Source organism: Amphiprion ocellaris, chromosome 15, assembly GCF_022539595.1.
Source record: "Amphiprion ocellaris isolate individual 3 ecotype Okinawa chromosome 15, ASM2253959v1, whole genome shotgun sequence".
Lineage (NCBI taxonomy): Eukaryota > Metazoa > Chordata > Actinopteri > Pomacentridae > Amphiprion > Amphiprion ocellaris.
Window position 1 is genome coordinate 25,877,971 of NC_072780.1, and position 14,103 is coordinate 25,892,073.

Genomic DNA, 14,103 nt, shown 5'->3' on the forward strand with positions numbered 1-14,103 from the left:
ATAAATGCATCATAAAAAAATAAACTCAGATATGCTAGGCTATGCTAAGCTAAGCTAAAATAAGCATAGCTAAAAAAAAAGGTAAGAAAAGCTAAGCTATGTTCAGCAATGGTAATATAAGATAAAATAAGCTAACCTACGTGACCCAAAAGTGACCCAAATCCAATGGAAAATGGGTCTCCTGACCCACACTGTGCATCAAAGGGTTACCTGATGATGGAACTTAAGTGCAACATTTCATTCACTTTCATTCACATGAAGTAGTTGCACTCTGTTCGCGTCTGTTAACTTTATCCTTTTTGAGGAATAAAGTTGCTTTTTGTGCCACCGAGTCACATGATAATCCCCAAAGTCACAAAAGCCTTCACTTTACACAGAACGCTGTTTGTTTTCACAGAATATTTGTCTTTCCATTTGGCTTGATGTCAAAATCAACATGTTCAAGCAAAAATTCTACAACCTTGAAATTTATCTTAAATGATTTAATTTTAAACAAGCAACTCCCTCTTAAAATAGAAAACATTTTGACATAAAAGCCAAGCTGCTGAAAAAGTGACAAATAAAGTCCAGTTACCTTGACACAAGTCAATAACTCAATAACTACTTAGATGCTTGGAAAGATTATTTGTGTTTGGTGACCAAAAAAAAGTTTTAATCACACTAAAATAAGATATTATGATTGAACAGTTTGTTTGCAGCCTGACCAGTGGGTCATGTTGTCTCCACATTCACATATCTCACAAGTAGTGAAGGTCAGTCAGACTCTGTGAGCAGCTGTTTTTTGTTCCTGTCACATTTTACCTCACTTGAGGCTAATTTTTCACTGCAATATAAAGTTCTACACCTCTATGGAAACAGCACGACCATGATGAGAAGGAGACACCTCAGTAATAAAGTTGTAATGGCATGAATCACAGAAAAAAGGAAAAAAGATCAATGTCTTTGATTATTTATTTTACAAAAATTTTAGGAACTTAAATTAACATGTGTAATATTTTTCAAGTGCCAACAGATGTTAGCAAACTTGGGAAAAAAATAGCGGCTCTGTGTGCTACACATCGATCAATGGATTTTTACAATCTCTACGCTGTTCTGCCCATCAGCTCTGGAAAGATGTTTCACCATGGAGAATTTATCTTCCAGCGACTTGCTCCTCTGTTTGCTGTTTTTGAGCCATGCTGCATTTATTTTATTGATCCAGTGTGTTTATTTTCCTCTCAGTCTCAGTTGTTGTCTGCTCTGCTTTGATTGAACACTTCCTGCAGTTCACTTGAAAACTCTCCATTTATTTCTTGTGACTATTGCTAGGAGTTGAATCAACCGTAGCTTCTATGCCAGAAGAGCACAGAATTTTAAATGATTTTGCAGGACCTGGTGCAAATGGTTTATTTTTGTTGAATTTTGGAATGAGAATATCATGATTTTAAGCTTATTTATGTTTTGTTTTGTTCTTTTTTTTTTATCCCCAATGAAACCAAATGATATGTTCAAGGACCATCAAATAGTTGAAAATCTGACAATTCTTTCTGTTTTTACAGCTTCTGACTTGGTTAAATGTTGTAATTTTGGCGATTTTTAAAAACAAAACATTTCTTTTGCATCAGCCAGTGGTTTTCAAGTTCAGAGGGTTACGATTAGAGACTTTACACCAGTCTGTAAAACAGCTCGGCACTACATTTCCCATAATTCAACTCAGTGACATCTTCCGTTAGAGTTAATCTTACTTTGCCAAAACTTGACCGAGTCCCGTAAGTGGACATTTCAAAACAATTTTCACAAGCTGACCAGAAGAATCCCTCTTTAAACATAACAGATAAGAATGGACAAAAATGTGGAGGTTGTAAAAGAAACAAAAAATGCTTTAAGACCAAAAATTCTGTCTGTTTTCTTTGTTTACTTGTGATCACAAGAGAGAACCAACATGACCTCCACACAACAAGCTTTTATCCCGACGTCCAAAAATAACCATTTCATATAAAACAGTTAATTTATGACGTTGTCAAAACAAACAATTATCCAGCGACACAACAAGCTGTCAGAGGCTTTTTTCGACTCAGTTTGTCACTTTAAAATCAAGTAATAATGACAAGTTAAAACGGGTGTTGTTTTTTTTTTTTGTTTTCTTTTTATGAGTGCAGACCACGTGCATGTGGCTTTGTGTCTATCATCAGATAAGCTCCGGCTGAGGATCTCAATGCATTTCAGTGTTTGGTTTGTGTCTGACAACCTGCCTGAAGCCTTGTAAACACAGGAGTCATGAAAGCAGCAGGACAACGGCTCATTTGTCGATTCTAGTCGTCAAATGAGGTCACGGCGACCTCGCGTTGCCTCTGACATTTCTGCTCCTCCTGTGGCGTCGAATCTGGGTTGGTGAAGGTCGATGGAGGTCGAATATGATTTCTGATGCCGAGCGAGATATGCAGACCACAACCAGACACTCAACACTGACCCAGTTGTTGTCACTCTGCCCGGATACGACTCTCCTACGCCTTTACATGAGGAAGAAAAACAACCAGAAATTTCTTGAAAAACCACCTCAGATCAGTCGCCTGAATTAAATCCCTCCCTCCATCTTTCTCCTCTGCTCATTTAAATTTTCTCTTTCATGACAAAAAAAAAAGTTACTCCCTTTCGTGTTTCTCTTTTGTCCCAGGTGTGATCGATATGTGATTACTTTGCAGAGGCTTCTGTACAGTTGGTTGTCAGTTAGCGGTTAAAGAATTTACTCCTGCTGAGTGGCAGCTTGAATATCTTAAGTGTATTTTAGAATTTTAAAAAATGTGGAATCAGCTGCAAGGAGATCAAAAAGAAAAGAAAATGGGAGAGGCAAGAGTGAAGGGAAGAAAGTAAAGAGACATGTAAGAGAAAAAGACAGACGGATAAATGATGTGAGAGACGAGATGCAGACAGAAGAGAAAACAAACCTGATCTTGAAAAAGAGGGAAAAAAAACAGGAACAGTTAAAAGAGATTTAATAAAAAGACAAAAGGAGAAAGAGGAAAAGGCAAGACAAAGGAAGATGAAGACGGAAATGCTTTCTAATAGAATATAAACTAGAGGGGAATTTGCCTTTAAAACCAATTTAATCTCAACAAGGACATTCTTTGAAAGCCCAAAAATAATCAAACAAATGGTATTTTGGTAAATATAGGACAGATATTAGGACTGATACCACTCAAATGTCTGAGAGTAAATATGAAGCTAAAGCCAGCAGCTGACTAGTTTAGCTTAACTTAGCCTAAAAGACTGAAATAAGTCTGTTCAAAGGAACCACCTACAAGCGCCTCACTGGGTAACATATTACATTTTGTTTATCTAATTTACACAGAAACTCAAGTGTCGTCCTCTTGACAACAAAGCAAGTATTTCATTAAAGACTCCATATTCTGCTTTTTCGTGCATGTAAACGGTCTGTAAATGAGCCTAAGGTCCACGGAAAACTCTCATTGCTACTCATCTTCCTGAAACATTTCATTTAAAGTTCAGGCTTTTCTTCATCATCATGAAATACATTTACAAAGCGCCTAATTATCAGCTATCTTGGCCCTTAAACAAAGAATAAGCTATTGATTAGATTAGGTTAGCTTAGTGTAGTGTAGGAGACTGTACAAGTGTATCCAAAGGTACCAAAATCCACCCACAAAGTGCTACTAAAGCTCACTGGGTAACATATTACATTTCATTTGTCTAATTCACACAGAAACTCAAGTGTTGTCCTCTTCACAACAAAGCAAGTATTTCATTAAAGAATCCATCTTCTGCTTTTTTGTGCATGTAAACAAGCCTAGAGTCCACAGAAAACTCTCATTGCTCATCACCTTCCTGAAACAGCTTGTTAAAAGTTCAGGCTTTCCTTCCTGTATTTATCTACATCATCATGTAACACATTTACTTAACACCTGAGTAGCAGCCAGTTTGGCCCTCAAACAAAGAATAAGCAGTTGCCTCATACATTATTTCCTCATTTGGCTGCATGGAATTAGAAAAAAAACTAATATTGCAAGATTTTGTTTTTCTGCTATATAAATTGCAATATGAAAAACAAATGTTAAGTAAATGTGGCATAGCAACCCAGTCCACACAAAATTACGCCCCTATGCAACTAAGCTGCACTTTTAATTACATTTTAGGGGAAATGTATTTCAGATACAAAGATGGAAACATACAGTAAAACACTGGTAGTTGTGGTCACCAGTATCCATCCATCCATTATCTATACACCGCTTATTCCTCACTAGGGTCGCGGGGGGGGGGGGCTGGAGTCTATCCCAGCTGACTCAGGTGAAGGCAGGGGACACCCTAGACAGGTCACCAGTCTGTCGCAGGGCTACATACAAAGACAAACAATCACTCTCACATTCACACCTACGGGCAATTTAGAGTAATCAATTAACCTCAGCATATTTTTGGACTGTGGGAGGAAGCCGGAGAACCCGGAGAAAACCCACGCATGCACAGGGAGAACATGCAAACTCCATGCAGAAAGATCCCGGGAAAGCCGGGACGCGAACCAGGGATCTTCTCGTTGCAAGGCGAAAGTGCTAACCACTACACCACTGTGCAGCCCCCCGGTCACCAGTATCTTTACAAGAAATTATATTATGGTGTGCATCTGTCTGCTTTTGCTGCTGAGTAGTCAGACCATTCTGTAGAACAAAATGATCTGACTGCACCTCATTATCATTCTGCTATGGCTTGTTCCTATGACTTTAAACCAATCACAGTTGTCATTAGCAGAGCTAAGCGACAGATGTGGATTTGGCGTTCCCTGGATATAGTGAATGTAGAATTGTTGTGGTTGAACATGATTGAAATGGATAATCCACCGCAAAAAAAAAGAAAAAAAAAAAAGAAAAGCTAGCAGGGCTTCCTCACTGCATGATCCAAACTGAAATTCACACTGTGGTAAGTTGCTGCCTAGAGATTATTGTTGTTATTTCCAACACTGAATTGGATTTTGAAAATGGTAACACACAGATACCGGGGAAAAAAGATGAAAGCTGAACAACCAGTGAGGGGTTTATACCCACAGTCAACATTCGGTCAGACTAGCTGAGTATGGACTGTGTGATGGATTTTTGGAACGTTTCCTTGAAAACAGCTCTCCTGATGATGCCTTGACAGTGAACCCAAACAATAAAGTTGAAGCTGGACACCTAAAATATTAGTTTAGTGGTGGGGGTTTCTAATAAACTGCTTGTTAAGTGCATGTTGGATGAATTTACACACTCAAAATTTGGACGTTCCAATAAAGTTTTGGACAGTTTAAGCAGGATCTTGGGTTTCTGAGTCAGAAACAAAGCAAATCTGTGCTACAGTTCTTATGCTACCGTCCATATAGACTCCCCTGCAGCAAACAGTTGTTGTTGTTTTTTTGTTAATTTGTCACTATTACACATGGATTTGCTGCTTGATGCAAAAAGCAAACAAATTAAGTATGATACTGCAGCTGGAGATGTTAAAGTCCTCAGTGGGACTGAAAGTGAAGTTTTATCAAACTTCTCGCCCTGTGGTCTCATTTCTGTGTTTCAGTTTTAATTTGGTTTCAGTTTGATTTAATTAAGTTTAGAAGAGGAACAATAAAAATACCGAGTCAAAGGTACTTGAGGAAAACGTGCCGAAGGAGCTGAAGAGCCTCGTGGGAACGATGGAGCGACCGACTCCTGATATGAAAAACAGGAAAATTAAGTCTCAGTGTACTTGTGTCACTTAGTCTGCTGTTTGTATGATTAAAGTTATTCTGAGATGCAGTGGAGCTCATCTCTTCTGTTCTGACAACAGTATTAAACTGAGAGTTTATAAAAAGCTGTGTTGAATGACACAGTATACGTCTGAGGACTGAATACATCTTTGTTTCTTGTCTCTCCTGCTGCTGTTGCAGGTAGAACAAAAGAAAATTTCACCTGATTTCTCTTTTCTCTCTGCACTGCTTAATTTTTTCGTTACCTTTACCAGATTTTCCCCTGTGTTCAATGTTTTACTGCCTCTTCTTGTGCTAATTAACTAAAACAGACATTTTCAAACAAGCTCCTTCATCACCATGTTTTCAGTTTTGGTTCCACTTTGGATCCACATCTGGATTCATCTAAGCACCTGTCAAATTCCTAATTAAAATGGACAAGAAGTCCTTCAAGGAAACTTAAACATCTACCATCAGGTCTATTGAGGAGGATAATGTGATAAAATCAAAAGCTTCAGAGCAGCCAGGGAATGGTAAATACAGTTTCAGGTCAAGAACCTTTTAAAAATGATAAGTGGGAGGATGTAGTTAAGTATTTGTCATATTATTTAATTCAAGCTGATTGGAGGCATGAAAAACATTTGGGTTTGACAGGGAAGTTTTGATAGAAGTCACCACTGAGCTGCATTATGGGGAAAGTAGGATCCAACAGTTGTGTATAGACTATAGGGTTTGTAAAATTGCCCTCTACAACCCAAAACCCACCAGCAGATTAAAAAAAAAACCCTTCTCACCCCGCCCCCGCCCCAGAAAATCGTCCAGTTGACTCCGAAGACAACTGCAGCATGCTGTCATGTTGGACACCTATTTATTCTACATGTTTCATTTCAAAAAGTCACCTAAAATCAGTAGTTTGTTCCATTGGTATTTTGTAAAAATACTAAAAATTCTGCACGTCTCGGTGCACCATGAAACCATTATTGACCACTAACGGGATCACATCACAGAAATTCTTACAGTTTTCAACTGAAATGCAGGCAGTGTTTTGCACAGGGTAGACACCAGATAAACGGAAGGAAATTAAAAATGCAAAAATACACTGCCCAGCCAAAAAAAAAGTTACATACTCTAATATTCTCTTGGACTGCCTTTAGCTTTGAGTATGGCACTCATTCACTGTGGCATCGTTTTGATTAGCTTCTGCAATGTCACAGCATTTATTTCTGTCCAGAGATTAATTAATTTTTCACCAAGATTATATTGATGAAGGGAGAGTTGGACAGCTGTGCAAAGTCTTCTCTAGCACATCCCAAAGGTTCTCAATGGAGCTGAGGTCTGGACTCTGTGGAGGACAATCCATGTGTGAAAATGATGTCTCATGCTCCCTGAACCACTCATTCACAATGTGAGCCCCATGAATCCTGGCATCATCATCTTGGAACATGCCTGTGCCATCAGGGAAGAAAAACTCCATTGATGGAAAGACATGCAGGACTTAAAATGAGTCCACAGTGAGTAAAAATGTGACAGGAGCAACCCAACACCCAGAAACTGCCTGGAGTTCAGATGGGTTAATCATCTTCATAAGATATTCAAAAAGATCTCAGGAAAATAAGCGTTAATGATGAACACTGATGTCATTTGTCATTCATATATTTACTATTTTTACAATTATTTTAGTTTTTCTGGTTTATGTATTAACAAGCCATCTGCCATAAAGTCTCTTGGGCTGCCACATCCAAGCTTTGGATCACTAACTGACTGAGGCACCAGACATCCCAAAAAGACACCAATTCACGTCATATAACTTATGTTGACATTTTGATGAGAACAAATTAATATTTTTTGGTAGCTTTGTATACAGATTCTTATGTTACATAGTTTGGTTGAAATTTCATTTTAAGTAATTACGATCACGAAAATTTGAAGCAAGGCTGTATTAATCATGACAGAAGTACTATAAGCCCACAAATATTTTCGTCATTAATATGTTTAATGGTTATAAATCGATTCATGATTCACTGTATAAAATGTCAGAAAGTAGTAAAATGTGCCCTGAAGCCCAAGTCAACATTCAGATTTCTTTTATTTTTTGATCAACAGTCAAAAAATCCAAAACACCCTCAGTTTACTCACAGAAAACTGGGAAAACAAGCAACTACTGACATTTAAAAAGCTTTTACTGGATATTTTTTGGCATTTTTGGTTAAAAATGATTCATCACTTATGGAAATTATTGCCATTTTCTGTCAGTCAACTAATTGATTATTGAACTAATCACTTTGGCTTCGTAGTGCTGGTTGGTTTCTGGGGAAATAAGGAGACTTTTCAATGCTTCATTCTGGTTGAGCCGTTTTGTGCTGCAGAAACTTGTGGTACGTTTAAGCGAACCATCTTTGTAGAGTCTTTTTCAGGCCATTTTCACGGGCGAAAAAACAGTAACTACTTCAAGATAGGTGCTTGTGAGTGGCCTTGAAAAACTGCTGGGTCAGTCCTGGTGTTGATTCGGTAAACATGGAGAAGACAAAAAGCACCATTCTTTTTCGTCTTTTTGATGTCCTCGTTGAGTAGGTTGTCTTCTCCTCTCTAATATCACCATAAACAACATAAAATTCTCCATTGGTCTTTTCCTACATAGATGTGGACTTACGTCCAATAACTACTATTAGTCTGTGTTTTGGTGCACTCAGAGTTACTGTTGCAGTCGAAGCCGTCAGATCCTGCACCCCATTGGAAACAGAAGAGCTTAAAGAGCCAATTACAAGGTCATAATGCACCACCATGCACCTGCCCGAGTTCCTGTGGTACAAAGCTGTTAACTTTTGAAATAATGCAACATGCATAACAATGCTGCAGACAAGGCTGGCCCACTTGACCAGTCAGTGACATATAGCCCCAAACCTTGAGAAAGTACTACAGAAGGAATTATTCCCTCACCACAGAACCAGGTCCCTTCTGGTTCATGAACCTAAATTTGAAACCATTTTGCATATTTCCACCAAAACAAACCCAAAAGGTTGGTTCATGTATTGTATTATTCTTTGACATGTTTGTTGTATAAAATCCATAATTCATCATAGAGGCAATGGAACTCTGTTATGCTGATGTAAATATTCACAATAAGATGATAAAAGCTGCAGGTAATTAATAAAAACTCTTACAAAAATTTCTATGGTGTTCCAACATTTTTGCGACAAACTTGTGAAAATGCAGGCTGGTTTGGGACACGGTGGATATTTTACAGAACAGAGCATTCAAAAGCAATTCCTTTTCTCTGTATTTTTTAAATGTTCTCTGACTTTGGGAGAAACTTCAAATTCTGTGAAAAACAATTGAATTCACAGTACAGCCATCGTCTTTAATTAATGTGTTTAGTGAATTTGTCGTATGCCGTTGCAGTTTCTCTCTGTGAGATCATTTTTCCTGTAATGTAATATCCTGCTCCTTGATAGAAACAGCACAACCACAGCTAGAAGTAATGAAAACTTTAAAATGTTTCCGTGCAGTGTAACAGTTATACCTCCATGCACCTTTAAAAAAAACAACGTTGAATTTGTTTGATGACTTACTTTATTCTCCTCTCTATGTAAACACTGCCTGTAGTTGAACTGAATAACTTTTTGCACCTAAGAGTGCAGAATTTTAAAATTTTGTGCACAATCTAGTTAGTACAAACGGTTTGTTTTGGGTGTTTTTTTTAATGAGACATGAAGTATAAAGTGACTTTGATGAGAGGAAAGTGAAATGAATGAAATACACAATTAGTTTCAGGACCATAAATCTCACTATTAGTTCTGTTTTTAGTTTCTAACTGATAAATGGTGTAATTTCAGTCATTTTTTTAACAGATAATATGCCTTTCAAACCGGCTGGTGTGTGAGTTTGGACCCTGGTTTCTCCTTTGAGAATACAAGTCGTGAAGTTGAGTCTCTCAAAAGGTTCCTATGATGAACATTCCTGTAGTGGAACTTTAAATGTGACTTTTAAAAAGGAATTGTTGTGTGTAGCAATGAGATTACTGAGCGTAAATATAAAACTCACATGGCGAGGTCAGAGGTCACATAGAGGGAACTTGCAGGGGTCCAGCTGGAGAGAACGAAGGCCGGCTGTTGATCCGGGAGCTTGTTAGCTCTTCCTCCTGTGAAGAGCCGCTGGACGACCTTGATCGAGAGGGAACATAAGTTTGTTTGATGTTTCCGTCTGTGAGGAGAAGCTAATGAGAGCTTCGACAGGTCTGTGTATCTGTGTTTGTGTGGACAAATTATATTTCCAAACAGTCACAGCGAGGCCACGGTGAGGCTGGTCACCATGGCTTCAAAGGGCTGTCTGATAGTTCAGACTTCAGATGTGTCCTCAAGTACAAATGTAGGTGTCTGTTCTGGCAGAGCGTCCAGTTGCACCTCAGCTATAATTTGCACACACACACACACACACACACACACACACACACACACACACACACACACACACACGCATGCAGGCATTTTTATGTTTAACACACACACTCAAAGATTACTCACTCTATGGCTCCCTCTCTAATTAACACACAGCTGCGGCTCTGATTGTAGGAGCCAATCAGAGCATGAAGGTATTGAACTGAGGTCACATATGAGCAGTGGAGGAAGAAGAGCTCAGATCTTACATACGAGGACAAGTCCTGCACTCAGAATCTCACCAAAGTAAAAATACTATCAGCAGAATACACTGAAAAGAGTAATAGTAGCAGTACTTATGAAGCTAAACGGCTTCATCTACATCATATAAAAACTAATGGAATATTAACTCCTATTCACTGACATGTTTCAACAACTTACATTGTAGTTTAATCACTAATCATACATATTTATCAAACTGACTAGTTTCGTGTCTATGATCAACACTGTGAGTTCGTAAATTTCTGACTGTAACCTGAAATAATCCATAAATAAATGCTTCAGATCAAAGTTGTATTGTTTCATTTCATTTGATCTATTGAGAAACATGCATATTTGATTTTTGGCGTCAGAAACAGACCACAGAGAAGTAAACTACTGCAAAACAAAACTGCAAAGAGATGCAAATGACTACAAAAACACACAAAATGACCATAAAGAGGTGCAAAGTGACTATAAAATGGCCACAAAGAGGCACAAAGCACATTGACTGCAAAGAGATATCAATTGACTGGAAATGTGCGCAACATGACCACGAGAGACACAAAATGACTGCAAATACACAAAACGACTGCAAGGAGATGCAAAATGACAACAAAGAGACACAAAATGACCACAAAGAGACACCAAACGACAGCAAAGAGAGACAAAATGACCACAAAGAAACACAAAACAAAATAACCACAGACACAAAATGACCACAAAGAGACACAACATGACTATGAGACACAAAATGACCACAAAGAGACACAAGATGACTTCAAACAGACACAAAATGACTACAAAGAGAGACAAAACAACAACAGACACAAAATGACCACAAAGAGACACAAAATGACCACAGAGACACAAAATGACCACAAAGAGACACAAAACAACAGCAAAGAGGCACAAAACGGCAGTAGACACAAAATGACAGCAAAGACACACAAAATGACCACAAAGAAACACAAAATTATTTGAAAGAGACACAAATTGACCAGATACACAAAATGACTTCAAAGAGAAACAAAATTACCACAAAGAGACACAAAACTACAGTGAAGAGACACAAAATTAGCACGAGACAAAAAAAAATGACAGAAAAGAGACACCAAATGACCACAAAGAGACACAAATTGACCACAAAGACATAAAATGACCACAAAAAGACACAAAACTACAGCAAAGAGACACAAATTAACCACAAAGAGATGTCACATAACTACAAACAGTGCAGTTGTTTTGAGCAGTGGGAGTCTTTTAACACACCAATGACCCAGAGGTCCAGAATCTCAGAATTTCCTCAGAAGCTTTGCCTGTAACTACACAACGTAGCCACTGCACAGAAATTCCAAACACAACTCGACACACTGCAGACACACACAGGCAACTTGTATGTAAAGAAGTAGGGAGAAGAGAGACATTCACATCTTCAATACAACCACAACCCTCCTCCTGCCGGGACATCCAGGCATCTGACGAGACGCTGCGAATGAGTGTGTGTCTGTGTGTGTGTGTGTGTGTGTGTGTGTGTGTGTGTGTGTGTGTTTGCGTGTATTTGTGTGTGTGTCAGAGAGGCAGAGCAGAGAAAGAAAGTGAGAGGAGAAGACTGTGTGTGTGTTCGTGTTGTGAGATTGCGAAAAATGGAACCGTTAATGTGTGTGTGTGTGTGTGTGTGAGGGCAAAAAAGAAAAAGAATGTGAAAATGACAAATGTGTGAATATGTGTGTGAAAGGAATTTAAAGTGTGACTGAGTGTGTGTGTGAAAAGAGGGAAATGTGTAAATATGAAGAAGATAGTTAATGTGAATATGCAACAGCGTGCAAGTGTGTGTCTGTTTGCATGTGTGACAGTGTGTGTGTGTGTGTGTGTGTGTGTGTGTGTGTGTGTGTGTGTGTGTGTGTGTATTACCTCTCTGCTCTCTTCCAGCTGTTGTTTCTTTTTCTCTCAGCGGAGGAAGAACAAAACCCTCCTGAAGGAGAAAAAAACCCCTCAAATGTGGCATCAAAAACAACATAAATTTATCCCATTTAAGAAAGAAATAAAAAGCAAAAATACACTATTTCTTTCCCAATTGCACCCACACTGTCAACCAGAAAGTTTGGCTGGGGCCAGATGGTGCAACGTTAGGAGACAGTAAAAAAAAAAAAAAGATAATACTGAAAATGATTTTGTTAATTACAAAAAAATGTCCTAAATTGTTGTTCACACATTTTCTCTCATTTATTTACAGATAAGTCAGATTTCATTGTACGATAAGAGAGGCACAGTCAAAGCTTCCACAGATCAAAAATTTGTTCTCAACTTACATTAACTAGCAGGCGAAGACTTGAATTGTAGGAAAGTTTCTCTGAAAATAAAACTTTTACTGCTCAGTGTTCTTTAGACAAACAGACAATGGGGCATGTGGAGCAGTTTCACATTTGGATAATTCAAGGTTGCTATTTCAGAAATATTTCATTGTGCCTCAAAGAAAGTGAGAAAATGTCAGACAAATGAGTTTATAAATGTTCCAGATCCAGCTGGCTGAATGAATTTAACCCTCTTAACCCCAAAGAACTTCCTGCTATGGAATTTTTAACCCCCTGAAATCCAGATTTTGGGGTGTTTTCTGCTCCTTGACATTCTCCTTCCCCAAATGCTTGTATTGTTATTTAAAGCTACATTTATAGATGTTTTCTGTTTGCTTAACCCTCTCGACATGATAAAGAGATTTACTGATCAAACATTTAAAATTTGCATCCATACTTGTTTCCTTTCTGCTCTGAATGAAAATATATATATATATATATATATATATATATATATATATATATATATATATATATATATGTGTGTGTGTATATATATATATATATATATATATATATATATATATATATATATATATATATATATATATATATATATATATATATATATATATATATATATGTATATATACATATATTTCAAAATAAAGCACATAGAATAATGTGATTTTTTTTTTTTACAGTTTTTTTTTTTCCTGGTCTCTGGCTCATAAATGGTGGCATTTTTGCACTTTTTAAACGATAACTCGTCTTTCAAACCCAAAATGTCACTGCATCTTTATCTTTTTTCCCCATGTTTTATCATCACAATGTGGGAGATGTTGAACTGTGTTAGTGCATGAAAGATTGTATGCAATGTTTTACTCCACTTCTACCCCATAGTCACTGAAAACAAAACCCACAGAAATATATTTTTAATATTAGTAGAGTGGAATGGTTTGGAGTCAACGGGGGAAATGTGTGTAAATTAAACCACCAGGTGTCACAAATAACTAAATTTAAGCCAACGTGGCTTGATTAAAGCTGTTTTATCTGACGCTAAAGCAACTTAAGAGGAGAGTTCTTGGAAAAATTTGAAAAATTATAGGTTATTAAGTTGTTACTGTTTGTTCAATGACTGCATGTCAACATTTTAGAAGCTGTGTGGGTCTTTAAAAAAAACCCTCAGTATCGGCTGATAAAGCTGCAAAACAGTGGCGCGTTTGAGAACAAAACCCTTCAATTGTTCCTCCAAAGCAGCGGTGACAGGAAGCAGTTTTAGGATACAACACGTATTTACTTTTTCTCATAAAAACTCCCAGTTTGGCTGCTTGACATCCTGCGTGGAGTCTTAAAAACAGTTCAGGCTGTTGTTGGGGGGAGTTTCCACGTCGAAGCATCGCCTCACTCACCAGCTGCCAAAAATACTGATGTGTTGAGAGTTTTTTTCCTGCTCGTACTCGCCCCTCCGTCTTTCTTCTTCTCCTGAAAGAATGGG